Consider the following 25,222-nt stretch of genomic DNA (forward strand, 5'->3'; position numbering starts at 1 on the left):
TGGTATGGTAAACCATATTCATTAAAAAAAATCAGCTTAGCAGTTTACTGAAATAGTTTGTATTTATTGTAAATTTATGCATTTTAATCATTCTTGCATTCCAATGTGATTATAATGAGCAATATTCCATATTAGTGAAAAGTGTTGCAAAAAATGTTACCTTGTGAACGTTAATTTTTGTTAGAAGAAGGCTCACTATTGGGGCATTTCGAATTACATAATACAGAGGACGATTTACACAAGCATTTTTTAGTTGAACACTTTTTTAAGCAATTGTAATTTTTGAACCCTTTTTCCCCAACAAAAGATTGTTTGGCATTTCTTCTCTTGCTAACTTCGTCAATGTTGATAAAATTTTCCTTGCACAATGTAAATTGGTTTCTAGTGCGCAATGACTTCAGTTTACCAGTTCTGGTACCAAGTTGATAAAATTCGTCATCTGAATATTTATCACTACTGCTTCTATAGATCTTGCGTCAATTTCTGCCCTGGCTACATCTGGTACTTTTATTTCTCACATTCTGTCCAACTGAAGGTTTTGGAATTTTATTATATGAGGCTGCTTTCATTTTCTTTGCCTGCAATTGAAGACCTTCTTTGGCAGCTTCTCGGACTCGTTTCACTTCATTAACACTGATTGAAGTTGTCAGCGTCTCTTCACAACCATCAGCTGGTGCCAGTGTTTCATTGTTCGCTGTCGTCAAATTCTGTGTCTCTGGTGCTTCCTCGCCTGCTGCAGCCTCACTTTCTACCTCTGTTCCTTCTGTTCCAGTATCTGATTCACTGGCATCAATTCCTTGGCCGTTATTTTCAATTTTCTGTGCGTCAGTGGAAGTGGTGTTTAACATTGTTTCGAAGTCTTCTTCAGAGTTTATATTTTTTATTAAATTACATGGAAAAACTGCGGTCACAATGCCCATTTTCATTGGAACCCCAAACATGGCTTCATAAGGTGAACATCTGATCCCTTCATGGTAAGCCCTATTTTTTCATTGCTTGCACAAACCTCAGCCCTTCACACCATTCTGAAGTTTCATTTGTTTCCATCCATATTGATAACAATTTTCGACATCTTGATTTGTTTTCTCGACTGATCCCCGAGACTGACTGTGCCTCGGCTTGCCGTGGACTATCTTTATATTACTCCACAACCCGCATAAACTTTGAATGACTTGGTTACGAAACTCTCTACCATTATCAGAATGAAGGATACTTAGGGCACCGAAGGTGGTAAAAATGTCCAAAAGATGATATACTACTTCATCAGCCCTTTTCGAAGTTAGTGCGTGGAGGATAATAAATTTTGTCAGATGATCTTAGTATACAAGTATGAACTTTGACCTGTTATCTGGGTTTGCCTGCATGTCGATAAAGTCAATTTGGCACCGTGTATTCACTTCATAGTGTATGATAGGTTTCACTGCAAGACCACTTTCCAACGTTTTTTTTTTTTTTTTTTTGCTTTTTCTGACATGTTTCACATAACCTCAAATAAGTAACGATTGATTCAACAGTCATATTCTTGTACTTACGATTCAGTTCAAATCATCCGCCTTCGGCCGCCATGGCCTATAGCAATGTGGGTCTCATATAGTATGTTAAACAGTTCATCCAAACGAAAGTAATAATGCATTTCTTCTTTTCCAGCAGACACTGGTGCTATGAGTTTCTCTTCGCCTCCGATGTTGAGAACATCATATCGCTTCAGAAGTCTGTAGTGAACGGATTTTTTTTTTTTTTTATTGGAAACGATTTTTGTATTTTTCACTTCACTTAACAGAATATTATATTGCTCAGCAGTTAAATAAAAGTTGTTGTCCTTCTTCTTATTCACCGATTCATTTAAACGTTCGTACGATCTGTTGCGCATAACATCACTCATTCTGACTCAAAGCTGCAGAAGAAACACAACTAAAACGAGTCGCAAAGAGACCATACGCACGATGCTCGACACTGACCGAAACTACACAGTGAGTGGACTGAGAACTCACAATTGCCAACAAAGAAACTTATCTGAACACAAAACTGGCAACAATGAAACTTGTCTGAACCTGCACGACGGAGGCGGGAGCCTTCGATCCAGCGTTTACCAGTATACCGGGTGACCAAAAAGCCAGTATAAATTTGAAAACTGAATAAATCACGGAATAATGTAGATAGAGGGGTACAAATTGACACACATGCTTCGAATGACATGGGGTTTCACTAGAACCAAAAAAATACAAAAGTTCAAAAAAAATGTCCGACAGATGGAGTTTCATCTGAACAGAATAGCAATAATTAGCATAACAAAGTAAGACAAAGCAAAGATGATGTTCTTTACAGGAAATGCTCAATATGTCCACCATCATTCCTCAACAATAGCTGTAGTCGAGAAATAATGTTGTGAACAGCACTGTAAAGCATGTCCGGAGTTATGGTGAGGCATTGGCGTCGGATGTTGTCTTTCAGCATCCCTAGAGATGTCGGTCGATCACGATACACTTGCGACCTCAGGTGACCCCAAAGTCAATAATCGCACGGACTGAGGTCTGGGGACCTGGGAGGCCAAGTATGACGAAAGTGGTGGCTGAGCACACGATCATCACCAGACGACGCGCGCAGGAGATCTTCCACGCGTCTAGCAATATGGGGTGGAGCGCCATCCTGCATAAACATCGTACGTTCCAGCAGGTATTTATCAGCCAGGCTGGGGAAGATGCGATTCTGTAAAATATCGGCGTACCTCTTACCCGTCACGGTAGCAGTTACAAAACCAGAATCACGCATTTCCTCGAAGAAAAAATGCCCGGAAACGGTAGATGTGGTAAATCCAACCCATACCGTGACTTTCTCGTCGTGCAATGGAGTTTCCACGACAGTTCTAGGATTTTGGGTAGCCAAATTCTGCAGTTGTGGGCGTTGACAGACCCTTGGAGCGTGAAATGAGCTTCGTCGGTCCACAACACGTTACTCAACCAATCGTCATCTTCCGCCATCTTTTGAAACGCCCACACCGCAAATGCCCTCCGCTGTACTAAATCGCCAGGTAGCAGTTCATGATGCCGATGGATTTTGTACGGATAGCATCGGAGGGTACGCGTGAGTGCCAACCAAACAGTAGTGTATGGAATGCCGGTGCGACGTGCGACTGCACGAGCGCTGACTTTCCCGTCCATAGACGAACCCGCTACAGTCTCCATTTCTCCCTGAACTGTCTCAGCAGCATTATGCCTTGTGCTCGGTCGGCCACTGCGTGGTCTATCGTCTGAACAACCAGTGGCTTCGAACTTTGAAATCATTCTCGCCACAGCTGCATTTGTCAACGGACCTTTACCCATTCGAATCCCCTTCCTATGGCGATAGGATCGTAACGCTGAACTAGCACATTCCCCATTCTGATAATACAGCTTCACTAAAAGCGCCTTTTCAGGTAACGTGAACATGCTGCGACTGCTGGCGCATCTGATTCTCTCTCTCATTACAGCTCCTTTTATACACGATTGTCATGCGCAGTACTGACGTTTTGTTGTCCAGCGCTATCTGTCGGACATTTTGTGAACTCTGTTTATTTTTTGTTCTAATAAAACCCCATGTCATTCCAAGCATGTGTGTCAATTTTTACCTCTCTATCTACATTATTCCGTGGTTTATTAAGTTTTCAAATTTATACTTACTTTTTGATCACCCAGTACATTGGTAAATCCTAAGATTAACCAATGTCTCTTGGTAAAAGTTCGAAATCTATGCATATAACGAGAAATCTCGGACTTTCACCACACCGTGATTGTAAATCTTAGGTTTCGCAAGTTAATTCTAGGATTTACCAATTATCTTACTTTTGCAGTAATATATACAGTATATACTATATGGAAAGCGTGTTTCCCATAGAATTATTAGTATATGTGTAATAAATTACAAGGTCGTGGCTGATGCTTAAGTCTTCATAAAGCAAAAACTAGTTTTTCCCGCAGCTCAATGTTTACAACGTCGTATTTCCTGAACTGTGTCTAGTGCAATGATATGCTTTTGCTTGTACATTCAGTGGTATATGTGGATTCCATATACAAAATGTGTTGTGAATACAGTCAGTAGCAAAGAAGTTGTAAATTAAAACGTCATTGTCAATGCTAAAATTTTACTCCAAGAACAGCGAAAATGTATTAAGTGATGAAGTTTCCTTCCTTTCGTAATTTTGTGTAGGATGTCAACGAAAATAAGTGTCATAAAGGCTTGAAATTACCTTTAAAGTCTGTTGGAAATCGCTGAATGCTATCATTCTCAAAAACTGGATGAATATAGTCGGGGTAATTCGCGTAGTGAGCAGTGCTGCTCCAGGACAGATAAACAGTATCTAATTCTTGTCTTCCTGTGTTCAACCTTGAACATAAGATTATATCTCTCACTGAGTAGATCATGACAGAATTTTAAATTTTTAAATTCCGTCAATAATATGTAAAAACGAAAACATTCTACGATCTCAAAAATTTTATTTTATCAGTGACCAGTTTCAGTCGTTATGATCGTCTCCAGACTGATAACCAGTATCTTCAAGGTGACCATGTTCTCCTCATTAGAGAAAAATTACTAGAAATACTAGCGAACTCCGCAATGCTTCAAAATTATTGTTAAATATGTATTGGATATATGTGTTCTCCTTCTCCCTCTCTCTTTATCTATGTCCCACTCCCTTTTCTTTGTCCACCTTCTCCTTGTCCTCTCTTTGTCCCTCCTTCCGTCTCTCTCTGTCCACCTTCTGCCTCTTCCCCTCTCTCTGATCTAAAGCCTTGTTTATTGTTATTGCAAACAAAACTTGACAGGAAACTGAAGTAGCTTAAAATGAGTTGGTAAATCGATTGGGATCATCGGTGTAAGAGTTTGAGGGAGATCTCTCAGCTGCTGGATATGTAAGAATATTAACAGTAATTAATCTGATCGTAATCTGCAAATGGGTTGGATTAAAAAATTTCAGATGACTCATATTCCACAGTAGTACCTGAGCATACGCCGATAAGCGCTTGACGCAACTTTCCTACTTTGTTCTGTACTTTCTTCTGTACGAAATTTTTGTACGTGTACCGGTATGAAATGAGCGTATTTTGTGAAAATGAAACACTAATTTTAAATTGAAAAGTAAAAACACTTTATTCAATGTACTGACCATTGCTTTCTATACATTTTGACCACCTTTCTGGCAATTTGTGGACACCACGCCAATGGAAATGTTCGTCTTTTGAAGCAAACCAATCAGACACCCAATTTTCGATTTCTGCGTAGGAATCGAAGTGTTCCTCAGCCAATGCGTGTCCCCATTGATGAAAACAAATGGTAGTCGGAAGGGGCCAAGTCTGGTGAATACGGCGGGTGGGGTAGCAGCTCCCAGCCAAGTGTTTTGATTTTATCCTGAACCAGTTTAGCTTTGTGTGCAGGTGCATTGTCGTGTAAAAAAAATACTTTGCCATGTTTTCTGGCCCATTCTGGTCTTTTTTCGATCAACGCATAGTTCAAATTGATCATTTGTTGTCTGTAGCGATTAGTATTCACAGTTTCACCGGGTTTCAGAAGCTCATGATACACCACACCTTTCTGATCCCACCAAACACAGAGCATTGTCTTCTTGCCGAATCGATCTGGTTTTGCAGTCGATGTTGACGGTTGTCCCGGATTGACCCATGATTTTTCCCGTTTAGGATTCTTAAAATAAATCCATTTTTCATCGCCAGTAACAATTCAATGCAAAATTGATTTTCTTTCATGTCTTTGAAGCAAAATTTGACAATTTTATTTTTTTTTTTTGCACGTGGCACCAATCTTCCAGACTTTTGGATCTTTCCCATAGCTTTCAGACGGTCATAAATTGTTTGTTGTGCAACATTTAGCATTGCTGCCATTTGCTTCTGACTCAAAGTATCATCTTCATCCAACATTGCTTGCAATTCGGCGTCTTCGAACTTTTTTGGTGGTCTTCCACGTTCTTCATTTCTTACATCAAAATCATTATTTCTGAACCGTTGAAACCATCTTTTGCATGCTGCTTCTGATAGAGCATGATCACCATATGCCTCGTCAAGCATTCGATGCGACTCTACAGCGCTTTTTTTTTAAATAAAAACAAAAAAATAATGCTTTCTGCAAATCATCACTTTCTGGTACAAAATTTGACATTGTTAACACGATGAAAACATATGATGTTGTTTGTTCCATGACTTGATGTATACTAAATATCTTTGACAATGTCATACCAACCAAACAAAACAAAATTAAGGCTCGTTCAAAACAAATGTTCCCTATCGTCACATTTCTATCTTAACGCTCATTTCATACCGGTACACCTGGTATATATGGCAGAAACAATTTGTCTACTGGGTTAAATACCCTGCTATCGTAGTTAAGACTGACTGTGAGAAAGAAAACTAAACCTAGCATTTTCACAGCACAGAGCAAAATTTTCTTCTTCGCAGTCGGTTTTAACAGAAAAACTTGTAAGTTGTTGTTTAAAAAAATCCTATGTGTGTCCAAATCTCTATTAGAGCCTGGTGTAAAAAGTAGAAGTGAATCGCTCAAGAACACACCGTGCGAAGTGGTGTCCATTGTGGACGCGGCCTGAACTGCCACTGTTTTCCTAAAACATTTTGTTCACAACCCCTGAAAAGAGAGTGATAACTTAATTCACAATGAAAAGGATATGAATAACAGTAGCAACAAACAGCTTAAATTTCGTGAACGATGCGGTCAGTCACCGAGAAAAGGACAGGTTTTGTTTTAGAAATGACACTACATCGAGACAGTGTGATCATTGGTCACTTTATTCAGTGTCGTGGCTCTTCATGTGGTATGCGTTATGAAGGTAAATCTTGCTGCTCGCTATTGAGTTTTTGACGGGAGACGCCGCTAACACTGTCATAGGAGTAGCCAGTGTCGACACTCCAAATTAAAGAAAATGTGGGGACGTAGAACCACTGGCTCTACACCCCCCCCCCTCCTCCCCCCAAAAATATCGCTGCCCCACCGCAGCAAGAACAACTGTGTCTTTGCCACATCAGTTCTCTGTAGTATGCGCTCTAAGCTACACGCATTGTGGATACGCTGCGAGAATAAAAGTATTCTTAGTAAGTGAAGGGAGCGCGAGTAATTACTTATCGTCCTAATTACCACGCCCGCTCCCCACTACGTACAAAAATTGCCATTTGTTCTAGTAGACGCCCGACTGGCTGGCAGTTCAGTTTGATTTGTATTTCAATATTAATTAAAGTGAGTGACACTAGAAGAATGTTAAAGTGGTTCTAAACAACGGAAACTCGCGAAAGAGAAATCAATAAGGAAAGAGGAAATTGCGAGAAAGGGTGCAAAAATCTATGTGCTATTTAAAAATCTATCACAATCAGCTAGTTTATAGTCTAAAAACGTCAGATGGAAATAATGTGGTGAACTGAACCAAAAGCAGTGCAGCGTGTGGTTCATCTGAGACAAACATTTCCGGGATTACAATGAATAATCAAGGAGTAGATTAGATATTTCAGTGGACCCAAATGCCGCATAAAAAGCGAATAATGCTGGTGATTTAGTTTCTGACGATCCTACGAACTGTGTAATAAATTAATTCCTTCGCGAACATATAGCTAAACGAGATCATGTGGCACAGAATATGTATTGTGATTCAGTAATTCATGCATGCAATATACTGACTTGCCAAGGAACTTAAATAACTTTTTTTTCTCAGAACCATGAGGACTGGCGAGAAACAACAAGCTCTCATAGCAAGGGTGTTGTAATTTGTGTCCCACGTTTATTGTTTAATGGAAAATCACAGTTTGAAAACCCTAATGACCGATTTAAGTAGTGTAAAAACGGTCCGTCTTTATGAACTGTTCACGAAATTTCACCTGAACAAAGAACGTGTGTGTTAACTTTAAAAACTAGAGTCAAATCACGGGGAGAATAGATAAGAAACTAACATCTCAACTTGAGACAGAGCTAAAATATTAAAGAGACGTTCTAAAACGAGTAATTTCAGTGCTCAAGAACTTTTCTGTACATTTGTGTACATTTAGGATTACATCCAGGCCCGGATCTAGGTGTGAGTGGGGGGCGGGGGGTGAGGGGCAGACCGGGATATCTGCCCCCGGCGGCTATTTCAGGGGGCACCGAATTCATATTATTGAAGGAAAAAAACCTTGTTTCACAAAGCGCCTAGCGTCCATCGCACGTCTGTCTCGATTATTCATATGAATTTAATACGCATTCCAGTTGGTTTTTGAACGTTTTTGAACACATTCTAAGTTGATTTCTGAACGAATCATAAGTTGATTTTTGAATGCGTGCGTAGGTACGTGATGTCTCTGCTAGGGGAATCCCCTTCGTATCTATAAATAAAAGAGTTTACCGCAGATAAAAGGAGTCGGGACAGTGCGAGATGGGCCGAATAAATCCGAAAGGGAGAATGCCAATCGCTGTTTGCGGGTGAACGCCAATCGGTGTTCGTTTATGTAGCAGTTGACTGGGGGCCAGAATAATCAGCGTTGTTATAATTACTAGCGAAATCCATAGATTCAGATTGCCAAACTGGAAATAAACGACTAAATGGAACAACAGATAAGAAAGATTACATATTATCTTTTCTGTGTATCCAAGAAAATGAAGTTTTGACAGAAATTTTTTTGCCAGATTGCAACACTAGTAAGGGGCAATTGTACAGTCCCCGGTTAGCAGCCGCTTAAGTTCTTTTCTCGGAATAGCGCAGAAAACGCGTTGTACGAACACGTAATAACGCCTAACCGGAGAATAAACGCGGGATAACTGTACCTGTGATTCTGGAAGTGTTAGTGAAGTTAACTGGAGGATAAGTTTCGACAGTGGCAGGAATAGTTACAGAATTAGTGATGACAAGATCGTTTGTTGGAACGAGGAAGGAGAAGACACAGAGATATCACACAGATTATTTGGAAGAATATGACGATTTAAAATTTATACTACTTTTCTATCTCATGCTTTACAAACTGGAGCGTACGAATGAAATGTGAAACTATATCCTGACATAAAACTTCTTGCTTATAGTAGGCCTAACAGACATTTGATATTGGTACTTCGTGAATTAAGTTCTGTCGTGTTATTTATGAAAATGAGCTACATAAAAATCACCATTTGTGCCAAAACAATCTGGCTTATTTGGCGTGAGCTATAATTGCTGCAGTGTTAGAAAGACCCGTTTCGTTTTATCTTGCAGACAGTGAAAAAATACACGTAACCAAAACCAGTAACCACACCAGTCGTGAGTACTATTCGTATCAATAGCTTTTTCGCTATTAGACAAGGGCATTTTGATTTTTCATGAAGCAAAACGTTTGATTAACTTTGACGAGGTAAAGATTCTTTCGCAGAAAGGAAAGCACTCCGTGTAAATCGGCAGCAAGATTAGAGCGAAAAAAATACTGCGACGTAACGGTTGAAGAAATGTGTACTGTCTTGCTTGTTTGTCTCTTGGCTTTACTGGTTTTATGTTTCCTATATCTAATTTTATGTCACACAAAAGAGAAAGTTATTAGCTAATAGGCAATAATGAGTACAAATTTTCTAAAGAGTTCTTATTCTCCCCGTCACAAATAACCCCATCCAGTATTAATTGTAATTTTTTTTTAACGGGGGGTAGGACGTCTACCGGCCGACTGGGAGCAGGAGAGGCATCACAGGACATTTTAATTTCCACTGGCTAGCACACTGGACTCGTATTCGGGAGGACGGCGGTTTGAGCCCGCGTCCCGCCATCCTGACTTAAATTTTCCGTGATTTCCCTAAATCGCTTCATACACATGTTGGGATGGTTCCTTTGAAAGAGCATGGCCGACTTCCTTCCCTAATCCGATGGGATCAATGACCTCGCTGTTTGGTCCGCTCCTCCAAACCAACCAAACAAGCAACATTTCCTGGAACATATATATACTGGTCAGAAAGATGTACACTATAAAATGAACATTTTTTAAATTTTTTTTGTAAATTTTTGACGTCCTATCTCAAACGCTCGAGGGGGGTGGGGCCGCCACTATCAAGTTCTTGCCCCGGTTCGGAAATTCGTATATCGGAGGTTGGTCACATCTATAGGTTTGGGTCAACACATTGCGGAATTTTCGAGATAACACTAAAGCTAATAGCGGAATTCGATGCTTTTCTTGCAAAACACATCGAAATTTTAGGAAAGAAAGGTAAAGGGAGCACACCATTCCTTTTTTTTTTCAACTAGTGAAGAGTTTATATCAATACTGACAGAAGAAGTGAGGAAGTATACCGTAGATGAAGTGAAAGAAAATAAATATTTTTCCACCTTATTAGACGCCAATCCCCATGTTACCCATGTGGGTCATCTGTCTTTTGTTACAAGGCAATTAAAAAGATGTGATTCCCTTTAAAAGACATATCTGTTTTGTTCCAAATTCAGGGCACAAATCAGGAGAATTAGATGATTTACTACTAAATGTACTAAGTAAATATGATTTGGATATTCAGTTTTGCAGCGGTCAGTCATATGACACTGCCAGTAATACGGTTGCTACTTGCTTTGGTCTCCAAGCTAGAGTTAAAAAAATCAACCCTCTTTCTGTGTGCATTCCATGTGCAGCTCACCTTAACTTAATAGGATTGCGTGCGGGATTGTTTTCCTCAAACGGCTTCGTTTCTCTGTTTCTGCAACAAATTTACACTTTCTTCTCTGGATCGACAAGCCGTTGGAATATTTTGCTCTCGAAATTAAACAGTTCACCCTCCGTAAAACGACCTTCAGAAAGACGCTGGTCAGGGCGTTACAATGCCTGATATAGTCTTAATGACAAGTGGTTAGAAATAATATCAGCTTTGGAAGTTATTCAGGATGATGAAACTTAAAAGGCTTCACCAATATGTAAGGTGGCAACTTTTTGGTCAACGATGTCGAAGAGAGCTAATGCTACAAATAACCTATTGCAAAGTGTTGACACTGACGCTGGGACGGTCTTTTACGATACATATGAAAACGCTGATATCAAAAAGAGTAACATAAATAAGCACAAAACAACCACAAAAAGGAAAAAGTCAAGAAAACTGGAAGTTTACGAAGCAGCCGAGCTTCATACTACTTTTGAAGGAAAGGAAGATTTCTGGGCGAATACATTTCTGGCTATTGTAGACAGATGGAGATCTGAATTAGGGAAAAGAAAAAATCGTTGGAAGAGTTTTATAGCAATTTTAGTTTCTAACTAAGTTTTTGGGCGAGACAAGACTGAACTATTGAAGGGAGATAGAGAACCACAACAGCATTACGAAGACGAGTTAGCAGAATTTTTGAGTGATGATATTATTCATTTTAAAGCATGTGTGAAGAGCAACGAAACAAAACTCTCCCTAAGCATGGAGTGTTGTGTGAAAACCACATTCAGGAACTGTTTCCTAATTTGGGGATTTCATTACGAATATTTTTGTCGTCCGCTGTAACCGAACAGTCTTTCCTTCTCCCCAAAAGAGCCAAGAATTTCCAGAATGAGATTTTCAGTCTGCAGTGGAGTGTGCGCTGATATGGAACTTCCTGACAGATTAAAACTGTGTGCCGGACCGAGACTCGAACTCGGGACCGTTGCCTTTCGCGGGCAAGTGCTCTACCACCTGAACCACCCAAGCACGACTAACGCCCCGTCCTCAAGGCTTTACTTCTGCCAGTACCTCGTCTCCTACCTTCCAAACTTTACAGAAGCTCTTTTGCGAACCTTGTAGAACTAGCACTCCTGAAAGAAAGAATATTGCGGAGACATGGCTTAGCCACAGCCTCGGGGATGTTTCCAGAATGAAGTTTTCACTCTGCAGCGGAGTGTGCGCTGATATGAAACTTCCTGGCAGATTAAAACTGTGTGCCGGACCGAAGCTCAAACTCGCGACCTTTGCCTTTCGTGGGCAAGGTAGGAGACGAGGTAGTGGCAGAAGTAAAGCTGTGAGGATGGGGTGTTAGTCGTGCTTGGGTAGCTCAGATGGTGGAGCACTTGCCCGCTAAAGGCAAAGGTCCCTAGTTTGAATCTCGGTCCGGCACACAGTTTTAATCTGCCAGGAAGTTTCGACCCAAGAATTATTTGCGGTCATCCACGTCACAGGATAGGGTCAACAGTCTTGCCTTCCTCTCCATGAATTCTGACAGAATACAGCAACTAGACTATGAAAACGTGATTGACGAATTTGCTGCAATGAAAGTACTCCATAAACAGCTTTGCTTCACTTGAGTATGGTGCATCCAAAACGCATGTATCAGTTATTATTATTATTATTATTGTTGGCGGATTTTCCCTAAAAGGAAATCGTTAAGCTTATGACTTTGAAGGATTGTTCTTCTTGTCCTTCCAGTACTCCTTCATTCTCTTGGAGAGGGCCTCTTTTCTCTCCTCAGACCATTCTTGTTTGGTCCGCTGTTTTAGCGCTTCTGACTTTACTTCCCAATTGTCTATGTGTTTTCGGAAGGTGCTTCTGTCTGTGGTGTTTGTGGTGCCAATTGCTTGTAGGTCTTTTCGGACTCCTTCCATCCAGGGTGTCGAGACTTTAAGTGTCTTGATGTGTTCTAGAATTTTCTTGGTGAGTCTTGTTTCAGGGAGTCTATCTAAATGTCCGTAGAATTTAAGGCGCCTTTTTCTCATATCGTTCTCGATGTTCGAATATGCTTCTACTGTTGAGTTCTTCTGTAGTCTGTAGCCATCTGGTGTGGGTCTTCCTCCTAAAATTTTCCTCATGATTTTGCGTTCTTCTTTTTTGATTTCTTCAATTTTGATTTTCCTGTTGAGTGCTAGTGTTTCGCTGGCATACAGTACGGCGGGTTTGATCACTGTGTTATAGTGTCTGATCTTGGTGTTTCTGGAAATGCATTGTTTGTTGTAGACGTTTCGTACCATGCCTAGTGATTTCCGTGTCTTCTGTTGTCTGTCTTCGTAAGCCAGTTTCTCTGTTCCGGTCGGTTCGATGATTTCGCCTAGGTATCTGAAGTGTGTGACCCCTTTAATTTTGCCGTACTTGGTTGTGATGTCGTCGCCTTCTCTTGTTAGGACTTGCGTTTTTTCAAAAGAGATTTGTAGGCCGACTTTCTCGGCGCATTCTTTCAAGATTTCGATCTGTGTTTTTGCTGATGTTGGGTCATAGGTCAGTATCGCTAGGTCGTCTGCGAATGCTAGGTAAGGGATTTCCATTCTTTTCTTTCCTAATGTGACTGGTCGACAGGTGTTTTGTCTCCTGACTTCAGCTTCCCATTCGCTCATTACTTTGTCCAGGACGATGTTGAACAATAGCGGGGATAGTCCATCTCCTTGTCTTAGGCCAGTGTGGATTTCAGAGGGGTCCGAGATTTCGCCCATGAATTTGACTTTGGATTTTGTATTGGTTAGTGTCTGTTCGATTAGGCTTCGGGTCTTCTGGTCTAGGCCTTTTTCTCTGAGGATTTGGATGAGGGACTTTCTGTCGATCGAGTCGTAAGCCTTTTTGAAGTCGACGAAAGTGCAGATGATTTTTTTGGGGCTTGTCATGTGGGATTTTATGATTGATTTCAGGTTGAAGATTTGTTCGGGGCAGGCTCTGTTGGGTCTGAAACCCGCTTGGTATTCCGAGATGGCGGGTTCCAGTTGTCCTTGCTTTCTGGTGAGAAGGCAGGTTGATAGAATTTTGTAGATGACCGGTAGCAGGGAAATTCCTCTATAATTGTTTGTGTCTGTCCTGTCACCTTTCTTGTGTAGCGGGTGAATGAGTGCGGTCTTCCAGTCGTCAGGTATGATTTCGGTTGTCCAGGTGTTCTGTATGATTTGAGTGATTTCGTTTAGCGAGTTTGGTCCTAGGTTCTTCAGCAGTTCTGCCGTTATTCCGTCTTCACCGGCTGCCTTGTTGTTTTTCAGTTTCTTTATGCAGTGGAGGATTTCTTCTTTTGTTGGTGATGGTGAGTCTTCCGGTGCGTTGGCCGGTTCTCGGGGTTCGAAGGTTGAGTTAGGTTCCGGGCAATTTAGTAATTTTGAATAGTACTTCGCGAGCTCTTCACAGTTTTCTTTGTTGGTAAGTGCCAGTTTTCCGTCTTCTTTTCTGAAGCAGAGGTTCTGTGGTGAGTATCCTTTGACTTGGTTGGCGAACGTCCTGTAGAAATCCCGTGTGTTGAAATTTCTGAAGTCTTCTTCGATGGAGTTTAGCTGATCGTTTATGTATTTGCGTTTCTCTTGTCTTATTGTTTTCGATGTTTGTCTTCGAATTTCATAGAAGTTGTCCTGTGTTTCTTGTGTTTTGTTGCTGTTGTAGTTTGTGAAAGCTGTTCTTCGATTTTGTAGGGCGATTTCGCAGGTAGTGTTCCACCAAGGGTGCCTGGGTTTTCTAGTCAGCGGGATCAGTTCTTTGGCTGTGTTCACAATTTTTTGTTTAAAGCTGGTCCAATCTTTCGCCTCTTGTTTTTCCCAGTGTTCTGTGATGTTCGATTCTCTGATCTTTCTTGTATCAAATTTCGGTGAGGTCAATTTCTTTTTGTGTTGTCTTCTTGGTGTGAGTTTGATTTTGATTCTTGTTAGGTAGTGGTCCGAATCTATGTTGGCGCCTTTTCTCACTTGGACGTCGTGGATTTCTTTCTGGTATTCATAGGAGATTGCCACGTGATCTATCTGGACTTTGCCTAGTGAGTGGACTGGTGATCGCCACGTCTTTTGTTTCTTGGGCCTTTTCATCAGGGAGGTTGACATGATTTTGAGGTTGTTTTGCTGGCAGAGTTCGATCAGTCTGGTGCCGTTTTTGTTGGTGAATTTGTGTGCAGGGAAATTTCCTACTGTTTTTCTGAAGCGTTTTTCTCTGCCGATTTGTGCGTTGAAATCGCCTAGTAGAATTTTCGCGTTGTCTTGGGGTATTTTTGCCAGGGTGGTTTCGAGTTTGTCCCAGAATTTGTCTGTTTCTTCTGGTTTGTCCTTGTTGTCTGCGTTCGTGGGGGCATGTACGTTGATGAGGGTGTAGTTCTTGTTGGCGTGTTTGATTCGCATGGTCATGAGCCTGTTGTTGATCGCGTTGACTTCTTTTACTGAGTCTAGGATGTTTTTGTTTACTGCGAAGGCCATGCCGAGGAGTGCTCCTCCTTTGCCGATTTTCCTGTTGGTTCCACTCTTGAAGAATCTGTAGTTTCCGTAGTCTATTGTGTCTGAATCCGTGTATCTTGTTTCTTGTAGCGCTAGGATCGAGATCTTTTGACTGGTGAGTTCCGTTGTTAGATTGTGTAATTTTCCCGTTTGTATTAGTGTCTGTATGTTGAAGGTGCCAAAGTATGTGTGTGTTTTCTTGGGTAGTTTGCCAGAGCGCTCCGACTCGCCCTTTAGTACATCTCCAGGTCCCCCAGAATCCGAGTGCCTGGTTGCCGTCTTGCGACGGGTGGATCGTCCACCTGGGGTAATGTTGTTTTTAGGTGCACTTGCCATTGTGCTTGTAATTCGTCTGGCTTGCGCCAGTTTGGTAGAACCAGGGATTTTCAGTTCCTGGAGCTCGTATCAGCCGCACCATTGGTGACAGACGCTGGCCAGAGTACCGGTGGTTACCACACAGACGTGTCTGGGCTTTTGTGTTAGTTTTCTGCGTTTCGCCGGTTTTTACTCCGGGTACTTATCCTCGAGGATGTGATAGTTTTGGTCCGCCCCGAGTATTTGATTTCCTCGGTGCCACCCATATCTGGGAGGCTTTCCCCTATCCGCCACCTGGGGAGGCGCCCGATGGAGGATCTATCAACCTCACACGGGCTGTTATTATTATTATTAGTATTATCAGCAGCAGCAGCAGCAGTCGCAGTATTCAGTTACGTACAGAAGTAAGTAATGTCGAAATGAGGGCAGAATTATTTTTCTCTGCCTAGGAGAGGCAAATAGCTAATTTCGTCCCTGTTGTGTACCCACCTTGTCCTACCACCTCTATCTGCGTGTCTGCTCCTCCTCACTCTCTCTCTGTCTCTCTTCCTCCCCCTCTTCTCTCATTCCACCACTGCCACCCCCTCTTCCTTTTCCACCTGTCCGTTACGCTCCTACACCTTCCACCCACCTCAATCATTCCCCCTTTCCCCCCTCCCCCTTCCCCCTCCTCATTCTTCGTCTGCCTGCTTAGCTGAGTGGTAACGTGTTTGCCTACCATGTAGCGGGCCCAGGTTCTGTTCCTGGTCGGGTAGGTGATTTTCTCTGACAGTGGACAGCGTGTTGTGTTGTCCTCATCATCATCTCACTATCGCCGACGCGCAAGTCGCCAAAAGTGACATCACCTGAAATAGGACTTGCAACCCCCGGCTGCCGAACTTCCCCGGATGGGGCCTCCCGGCTGTCAGTGCCACACGGTCATTTCATTTCGTTACATTCATTACATCCCCACGTCGCCTCTCTCTGTCCATTTTCTCCTCCTCTCTCTTTGTCCATCCCCTTCTCCATCCATACAGCCTCCCCCCACCCCCCCGCCGCACTCATCGGTATGTGTTGCCCCTGCAATACATACCAATGAAGCAGGGGAATACTACTCCCAGAGTGCTGAAGTTCGTGTGGCCTACTTTTGTTTCTGTGCCAAATTTGTTTTGTGAGGAGATCGCAGACATACCCACGTACATACACAAGAACTTTTTGAGATTTTTGGTAAAAACAGTAAACAATGACTTTTCTTTATATAATAGTCCATATTTAAAATCAAATTTTTGTTGCTCGTGGAAGCCGTTAAATAGGCATCCAGTAACAGGATATGAACCACGAGGCATGAAGCATAATCGGATTAGGCGGTTACTAATGTATACTGCTGACGGACGATATCACATTATATTTTACAGATCGCTGTAAAAGGTATTGTGAAGATAGTGGATTCGTAAAATATGAATAGTAAATATTGGTTAAATTACACTATTGGCCATTAAAACTGCTACACTAAGAAGAAATGCAGATGATAAACGGGTATTCATTGGACAAATATATTATACTAGAGCTGACACGTGATTACATTTTCACGCAATTTGGGTGCATAGATCCTGAAAAATCAATTCCCAGTACAACCACCTGTGGCCGTAATAACGGCCTTGAAAAGCCAGGGCATTGAGTCAGAGCTCGGATGGCGTGTACAGGTACAGCTGCCCATGCAGCTTCAACACGATACCACAGTTCATCACGAGTAGTGACTGGCGTATTGTGACGGGCCAGTTGCTCGGCCACCATTGACCAGAGGTTTTCATTTGGTGAGAGATCTGGAGAATGTGCTGGCCAGGGCAGCAGTCGAACATTGTCTGTATCCAGAAAGGCCCGTACAGGACCTGCAACATGCGGTCATGCATTATCCTGCTGAAATGTAGGGTTTCGCAGGGATCGAATGAAAGGTAGAGCCACGGATCGTAACACATCCGAAATGTAACGTCCACTGTTCAAAGTGCCGTCAATGCGAACAAGAGGTGACCGAGACGTGTAACCAATGGCACCCCATACCATCACTCTGGGTGATACGCCAGTATGGCGATGACGAATACACGGGTCTAAGGCGCTGAAGTCATGGACTGTGCGGCTGGTCCCGGTGGAGGTTCGAGTCCTCCCTCGGGCATGGGTGTGTGTGTTTGTCCGTAGGGTAATTTAGGTTAAGCAGTGTGTAAGCTTAGGGACTGATGACCTTAGCAGTTAAGTCCCATAAGATTTCACACACATTTGAACATTTTGAACGAATACACGCTTCCAATGTGCGTTCACCGCGATGTCGCCAAACACGGATGCGACCATCATGATGCTGTAAACAGAACCTAGATTCATCCGAAAAAATGACGTTTTGCCATTCGTCTCACCAAGGTTCGTCGTTGAGTACACCATCGCAGGCGCTCCTGTCTGTGATGCAGCGTCAAGGGTAACCGCAGCCATGGTCTCCGAGCTGATAGGCCATGCTGCTGCAAACTTGTCGAACTGTTCGTGCAGATGGTTGTTGTCTTCCAAACGTCCCCATCTGTTGACTCAGGGATGGAGACGTGGCTGCACGATCCGTTACAGCCATGTGGATAAGTGACCGAGACGTGTAACCAATGGCACCCCATACCATCACTCTGGGTGATACGCCAGTATGGCGATGACGAATACACGGGTCTAAGGCGCTGAAGTCATGGACTGTGCGGCTGGTCCCGGTGGAGGTTCGAGTCCTCCCTCGGGCATGGGTGTGTGTGTTTGTCCGTAGGATAATTTAGGTTAAGCAGTGTGTAAGCTTAGGGACTGATGACCTTAGCAGTTAAGTCCCATAAGATTTCACACACATTTGAACATTTTGAACGAATACACGCTTCCAATGTGCGTTCACCGCGATGTCGCCAAACACGGATGCGACCATCATGATGCTGTAAACAGAACCTAGATTCATCCGAAAAAATGACGTTTTGCCATTCTTCTCACCAAGGTTCGTCGTTGAGTACACCATCGCAGGCGCTCCTGTCTGTGATGCAGCGTCAAGGGTAACCGCAGCCATGGTCTCCGAGCTGATAGGCCATGCTGCTGCAAACTTGTCGAACTGTTCGTGCAGATGGTTGTTGTCCTCCAAACGTCCCCATCTGTTGACTCAGGGATGGAGACGTGGCTGCACGATCCGTTACAGCCATGTGGATAAGATGCCTGTCATCTCGACTGCTAGTGATACGAGGACGTTGGGATTCAGAACGGCGTTCCGTATTACCCTCCCGAACCCATCGATTCCATTTTCTGCTAACATTCATTGGATCTCGACCAACGCGAGCAGCAATGTCGCAATACGATAAACCGCAATCGCGATAGGCTACAATCCGACGTTTATGAAAGTCGGAAGCGTGATGGTACGCATTCTCCTCCTTACACGAGGCATCACAGCAACGTTTCACCAGGCAACGCCGGTCAACTGCTGTTTGTGTATGAGAAATCGGTTGGAAACTTTTCTCATGCGAGCACGTTGTAGGTGTCGCCACCGGCGCCAACCTTGTGTGAATGCTCTGAAAAGCTAATGATTTGCATATCACAGCATCTTCTTCCTGTCGGTTAAATTTCGCGTCTGTAGCACGTCAACTTCGTGGTGTAGCAAATTTAATGGCCAGTAGTGTAATCCGTGAGCTACAACATAATCCCACATAAAGGTGAGCACACACCTAACAACAATTTTGGTAAGCATGCATAATAAAGCACTTCGGTGGAGGTTAAATTCATGCAAGTGTTAGGAGTGTTCATATTTTTCGAGGTTTGATCGTTTTTCAGTAATACAAGCTGTGCATTCATACCAATGCCCACCCACTTGAATAAGTGTATTGATAATTTTCTGGTTTGCACCAGGAAACGACATTTCTTAGGAAATCTTCGTAGTGACTCACTGTCGAGCGATACGAAGATATTCGTTTGCAAATTGCTGGGAGAGTTTATTCGAGTATGTGAAAGCATAACTTGTTTCAAAAACGTTAAATCGAAAGTTTATTTACAGCTAGCAATTTATGATGTGTAGCGGAGGGTATTTTTCGTATCGCAGTGTTTCCCCCGTTTTACTGTTTTAGTCGCGAGTGGTCTGTAAGAAGAACTAATTTTGGTAAGCCTCCGTGGGAGTAAAGCCGAGTGTTGCGAACGTTATTCGTTTCGCAAAATGCCAAGGAAATGACACTGTCATACAAATTTCGTTATTATAATTTGTCTCCGACCCAACAACAAGAAATAAAGAAATGGAAGGTATTTGTTAATCAGGGTCAGGATGAGAGTAAGTACTCGAGTCAACACTCGCATATTAAAGGTGTATGTCGGAGAATTTCACAGCCCCTTCAACTCCTGAGCAACCACAATATTGCTGTCAGTTTTTGGTGTGGTGTAATATAGATTCTCCTGTAATTGTATTCTGCTTGTAATAAATGATGTGCGGAGTGATAAATACGTTTCTCAATTGATCCTGAAATAATTCTACCAAACGTGTAAATATTTACTCAACTCGTAGTGTAGCTCAATATGAGATAAGTGTTCCCTTTCATTAACCATTCTTTATGTCACACATCACGGTTCATCGTTCGGTTTTTCGTTTTTCTTATGTTCACATCAAGACCAAGCCAGCCGGAACGAACGAATTCTCGTCGTCCGGGCTCCATGTATCGGTAGCAGGAACCAATGCTCGTCAAGGTTGCACCCAAAGTATATGGATGCCTTAAGCGAAAACCTTTTTTACTTCTACGAAATGTGCTCGCAGTAGTGAATACGTACAAACATCAGGTGTATAGCCGAATGACGACAATGAAAATTTGTGATGAATCGGGGCTCTAACCCTGATTTCCCGCTTTACGCAAGCGTTCACCTTAACTGTTTGGGCTATCCGTGCATGACTCACGGCCAGATCCTAACTTCCATATGTCGTTTTTCCTGTGTCATGATCTGTACTCTTACACACGTGATGTAGTTCCCGTATAGGGAGGACATTTTAATTGGAAGTCGCTGCCTGGTATCGGCGCATTAATATGGTATTGCAGTGCTTGTGTTGTAAAGAAGAAGTACTTATGCACAGTGAGTTTTTTCTCTGCACCCTCGACAACTTTACAACTCTTTAGCGTAAACAAGCGGCATTATAGTCAGGATCTCAGGAATACAAGAGAGTTTAAATTCGGAAACAGAATATAAGTTCACTGCGTAAGAAATGACGATGACCGTATATTTCCCAATCGACTTGTTCGTTTACTGCTAAGACAAAGGCAAAGTTCCGCGTACTGGCCTCAGACAGGCCAATCGAACCCGACCGACCGCCGTGTCATCCTTTGTTAATGGCGGCACTGGTTGCGGTGATGAGGGCATGAGGTCACTAACTCACATCACACATCTCCCACTGCTTGCTATATACCTTCAGTTTCTGAATGGTTTTCGCGTTAATAGTCCATGTCTTTTGGCAGTAATACATTTTACTGGGAACTCAGTACCGCTTTCTAGTTCACGAACAGCTGTCCAGGACATGTTTATTCTTCTGTTCGCATTCTTTCCGGCTGTCGAGTCATTGTCTTTAATTGCACTGAACACGAAACTCATCAACCGGTTCTATGACGTCATAGTTAACTTACACAAATTCCTTTTCGATATTTGACTATACTTTATTTTAATCTTACTGAAATTCTTGTGCAAGTCTACTTTCGGACTTGATTTGTTAACTTTCCCCTTTACTTGATAAAATCGTCACTGCCCTACAGGTAACCAGAATGATATCATCATCAAGTTTGAAAATCTCACACTTTGGTTTAAAAGTTTCTTTCTCCAGCCCTGAAACAAATGTCGCTCTATATCTAACTACCCTTGTTAAATAATGGCCATTTAGAAATCTTCGCGCAAAAAATGCAGTAAACAAATTGGTAAATCTTCCTCCATGTCCTCAATTATTAGCTGCATGTATTCCAATCTCCGTCTTCTTCTACAGTGCTTACCGTCTACAGCTCCCTCTAGCATCGTGGAAGTTATTCTCTGATGTCTGAACGATTCTCGCCGATTCTGCGAACAACTTCCTCATTCCTTACCTTATCAGTCCACCTAATTTTCAACATTATTCTGTAACACCACATCTAAGTGCTTCGATTCTCAGTTTTCCCATATGTTTCACTACCATACAATTCTGTGCTCCAAACATACGTTCTCAGAAATTTCTTCCTCAAATTATGGCCGAGGTTTGATACTTGTAGACTTCTCTCTGTGTCCTCATTGCTCTGCCCGTCATGAGTTATTTTGCTGCCTAGGTAGCAGAATTCCTTAACTTCATCTACTTCGTGATAACCAGTTCTGATGTTAAGCTTTTCGTTGTTCTCATTCCTGCTACTTCTTATTACTTTCGTCTTTCTTTGATTTACTCTCAAACCAAATTCCATTCTCAAAAGAAAGCTCATTTCATTCAACAGGTCCTGTAATTCTTCTTCACTTTCACTGAAGATAGCAATGTTATCAGAGAACCTTATCATTGATATCCCTTCACCTTGAATTTTAACCCCTCTCGTAAACTTTTCTTTTATTTCCGTCATTGTTTCTACGCCGTACAGACTGAACAGTAAGGGCAAAAGACCATATCCCTGTCCCACAGCCTTTTTAATCAGAGGACTTCATTCTTGGATTCTATTCTTATTTTTCACTCTTGGTTCTTGTACGTATTGTACATCACCTGTCCTTCCCTATAGCTTACCCATGTTGTCCTCAGAATTTCAAACATCTTGCACCAATTTACATTGTCGAACGCGTTTTCCAGGTCAACAAAGCCTGGGCATGTATTTCTATCTTTCTTCAGTCTTGCTTCTATCATCAACCGCAACGGTAAAACTGTCTCTCTGACGGCTCTACCTTTCGGAAAGGAAAACTGATCGTTATTTAACAGATCCTCAGTTTTCTTTCCTCTTCTTCCGCATGTTGTTCTCGTCAGCAACTTGTATGCATGAACTTTTAAGCTGACTGTGCAATAATTCTCACACTTGTCAGCTCTTGCAATCTTCAGAATTGTGAGGATGATGTTTTTCCGAATGTCTGATGGTATCTCGCCAGTCTCATATATTCTCCACACGGACTTGAACAGTTCTTTTGTTACTAGTTCCCTCAATGATTTTAGAAATTTCGATGGAATGTTATCTACCTATATAATTTGATCTGAAGTCTTCCAATTTTTTTTTAAATTTTGGTCCTAATGCAGCATCCCCTGTTTCTTTCCTATCGACTACTGGTTCTTTTTTATCTCATCTTCAGACAAGTCCTCCTCTTCATAGAGGACTTCAGTGTATCCCTTCAAACTAACCGCTCTCCCCTCTGCATTTACCAGTGAAATTCTCATTGCGCTCTTAATGTTACCATCCTTGCTTTTAATTTAACCGAAGGTAGCTCGACTTTTCTAAATGCTGTGTCAGTCCTTCCCACAATCATCTGTTTTTCGATTTCTTCCCTTTTTTTTCGTGCAGTCATTTCGCCTTACAACCTGCAACTCCCCTGCACTTCCTATTTATTTCATTCCTAAATGACTAGTATTTCTCTATACTTGAATTTCTTTAAACATTTTTTTACTTCCGTTTGTTGTCTATCAGCTGAAGTATTTCTTCTGTTACCCATGGTTGTTTACATTTACCTTACTTGTACCTATTTCTTCTTTCTAACTTCTGCGTATGCCCATTATAGAGATCTCCGTTCCTTTTTATCTCACCTGCCTACTGAACTATTCGTTATCGCAGTACCTATAGCCTCAGAGAACTTCAAGAGTATCTCTTCATTCTTTGGTATTTCCGTATTCATTTCTATGAGCACTAATCTTTCTGACTACTCTCTCAAACTTCAACCTTCTCTTTACCATAACTAAATTCCGATGTGAGTCTGTATCTGCTACAGTGCAATATTTGACTTTTAGACTCTCTGCCCGACCTTGATGTAATCTAACTGAAATTTTCTCGTATCTCCCTGCCTTTTCCAAGTGTAACAGCTTCTCTTGTGATTCTTGAAAAGAATATTCGCTATTACCAGCTCAAATTTATTGCAGAACTCAATTAGTTTTCCTCCTCTCTCATATTTGCTACCGAGCCCATATTCTCGTGTAACCATTTCTTCTACTCCTCCCCCTACAACCGCATTCCAAACCCCTACGACTATTAGATTTTCATCTCCCTTGACGTAATGAATTACACAGTCAATATTCTCTTATATTCTCTTATATTTTTTCTATCTCTTCATCTTCTGCTTCTGAAGTCGACATGTACTCCTCAACTATTACTGTCGGTGTTGGTCTGCTGTCGATTATGATAAGAACGATCGCATCTCTGAAATGTTCACAGTAATTCATTTTGTGCCTTACCCTCCTATTCATAATGAATCCTACTCTTATTATATCATTTTCTGCTGCTGTTGATGTTACTCTGTACTTATCTCATCAGAAATCCTTTCTTCTTTCGATTTCACTTCTCTCACCTTCACTATATCTAGATTGAGCCTTAGCATTTCCCTTTCAGATTTTCTAGCTTCCCTACCGTGCTCAAATTTCCGACATTCCACGCACCGATTCGTATGGCATTGCTGGCTGGTAAATACGACGGAGTGGGTTCAGTCGACTATCACAAAGCGTGTACTTTCTCTGCACACATTGGTTCCACCATGTGCAGGTATGTGATAGTAGTATCGTAAGAAATGTTATGGAGTGAAGGAGAACGTAATGAATGCGTGTATAGGGTAGTGTTTTGTTTGTGTTCTGTGGTCACGATGATGATGATGATAAAGACGGTGATGGTGATGAGAGAAGGAAGGGTATGAAACCTGGTGATGGGACATAACCTATTCTTCTCGGAGAGCACCATGGAGGCTGCCAAGGTTAACATTCCCATCTGACGTTCGAACCATCATCAACAGTGTCATGTGCCCTACTTGATGAGACACTGCGGAGAGGTTTAGAATTTAACACAGGACATTGGAGCTAAGACGTTATGCATTGGCTTGTGAAGTACGTAGGTGATATATGTAGTTGCAGATTAACGGCATTCTCCACTTATTGCCTATAGCTACCTATTCATCACACCTATTTCTTAACCTACTTTTTACTTAACAGTGGATATTTTTAGCAAATTGATAGTGTTGACATGGGTAGTCCTCTCTCCCATCTGGTAGCAAACTTTTATGTGGAAAACTTTGAGGAGAAGGCACTTGCTTCGGCAGAATTTAAATCAAAAGTCGTTTGGCGATTTGTAGATGATCCTTTCGTAGCGTGGGTCCATGGTGACAAAGAACTGTAGCGCTTTCTGCAGTACCTACATTCAGTCCACGAAAATATCAAATATACTTTGAAAGGGAAGAAGGGCCGTTGTTGGCCGTTTCAGGGTGCCTTGGTCAGTCGGAAGGTGGTGGATCATAAGGGAATTACCTTTACCACAAGTCCATCACAGGCAGATCTGTATTTTCATGCATGTGTCTGTCACACATCTCAACCTATGGGCGTCCTTCGACCTTTTGTGCACCGGCGCATGTTGTGTCTGATGGTGACAAGCCTTAAAAAGGAGCTGGAACAACTACAATCTGTGTTCAAAGATAATTGATAGCCTCCACATCAGACCTGCACAGCTTTGCGGAGGAAGAAAAGTGACCATCCTCAAGATCAAGAGGAGAAGGAGCTGTTCAAGTCCAGGGCGATCCCTCCAGATGCCGGCCATATTTCGCCGAAATTAGGCAGAATCTGAAGGAAATGTCGTGTCAAAATAATCTTCCACCCACCTACAAAGACTTGTACTCCTCTTGATTCGGTAAAGGACGATCGGAGACAACGGAAGGATGGAACCCACAGCATACCTTGT

At 42.1% G+C, this 25,222-nt stretch overlaps 1 protein-coding gene across 1 annotated transcript in view; it reads left to right on the forward strand.

Moving 5' to 3' along the window:
• LOC126162316 (uncharacterized) overlaps nucleotides 1-25,222 on the forward strand; it is a 716,875-nt gene that overhangs the window by 587,346 nt on the left and 104,307 nt on the right. The window lies entirely within an intron of this gene.

This window comes from Schistocerca cancellata, chromosome 2 (genome assembly GCF_023864275.1).
Source record: "Schistocerca cancellata isolate TAMUIC-IGC-003103 chromosome 2, iqSchCanc2.1, whole genome shotgun sequence".
NCBI classification, from domain to species: domain Eukaryota; kingdom Metazoa; phylum Arthropoda; class Insecta; order Orthoptera; family Acrididae; genus Schistocerca; species Schistocerca cancellata.